Source organism: Schistocerca serialis, chromosome 7 (assembly GCF_023864345.2).
Source record: "Schistocerca serialis cubense isolate TAMUIC-IGC-003099 chromosome 7, iqSchSeri2.2, whole genome shotgun sequence".
Taxonomy (NCBI): domain Eukaryota; kingdom Metazoa; phylum Arthropoda; class Insecta; order Orthoptera; family Acrididae; genus Schistocerca; species Schistocerca serialis.
In genome coordinates this window covers 375,229,398-375,230,865 of record NC_064644.1, presented here as the reverse complement: position 1 = coordinate 375,230,865, position 1,468 = coordinate 375,229,398, and positions in this window count along the sequence as shown.

The window sequence follows — 1,468 nt, the reverse complement described above, 5'->3', positions numbered from 1 at the left end:
GATCGATGACCTCAGCAGTTTGGTCCCTTAGGAATTCACACACACACGAACTATAGATTAAAACTGAAGAATTTGCTAATAGGTAGAAAATTAAGGATATAGGACCTGTGTAAGTTAAAAGAAGCACAGATTTTTGAGAGTTTCGGAGGGAGTATTAGGCAAGATTTGACAAGAGCAGGGGAAATAAATACAGTGTAAGATGAGTGAGTAGCTTTAAGAGACGAACGCTGAATATAGCAGAGGATCAAATAGGTAAAAAGATGAGGCCTATTAGAGATACTCGGATAACATAGAACATACTGAATTTAATTTACGGAAGGAGAAAATATAAAAATGCTGTAAATGAAGTCCAAGAGAAATTGAATACCAACGTCAATGAAATAAGATTGAGTGGAAGTGCAAAACGACTAAACAGGAATGGATAGAGGACAAATGTAAGGAATAAGAAGCATATATCACTAGGGGAAAGATAGATACCGCCTACAGGAAAATTAAAGAGGCCTTTGGAGAAAATCCGCTGTGTGAATATCAAGAGCTGAGATGGGAAACCAGTCCTAAGCAAAGAAGGGAACCTGAAAGGTGGAGGGAATATAAAGAGAGTTAATACAAGGGAGGTGTACTTGAGGGCAATATTATCAGATGCTAACGGGGTGAATATTACCGAACTACCGGTTTAAGATGTCTTGGTTGCAAAATACTAATATGAATTCTTTTTACAGAAGAATGGAAAAACTGGTGGAAGTCGACCTTGGGGAAGATCAGTTTCGATTCCGGAGAAGTGGAGGAATACGCGACGCAGTACGACGCTACGAATAAGATGATAGATTAAGGGAAACAAACTAACATTTATATCATTTTTAGACTTAGATAAAGCTTTTGACAATGCCGACTGGAATACTCTGAAATTCCGAGGGTAGCAGTAGTAAAATACAGGGAGCGAAAGGCTATTTTCAACTTGTACAGAAACCATTCAATAGTCATGATATTCGATGGGCATGAAAGGGAAGCAGTGGTTGAGAAGGCAGTGGAACAGGCCTGCTGACTGTCCCATAAGTTATTCAGTCTGTACGTTTGGAATAGAAATTAAAGTCCAGGGAGAAGGAACAACAACATTGAGGTTGATCGATGGTATTGTAATTCTGTCAGAGACAGCAAAGAACTTGGAATAGCAGTTGGTCGGAATGGGCAGTGCCTTGAAAGTAGGCTATAAGATGAACATCGACAATAGCAAAACAAGGATAATGGGATGCAGTCGAGTTAAGCCACCTGATGCTGAGGGGATAACTGAAGATGGGCGAGAAATACACTCCTGGAAATGGAAAAAAGAACACATTGACACCGGTGTGTCAGACCCACCATACTTGCTCCGGGCACTGCGAAAGGGCTGTACAAGCAATGATCACACGCACGGCACAGCGGACACACCAGGAACCGCGGTGTTGGCCGTCGAATGGCGCTAGCTGCGCAG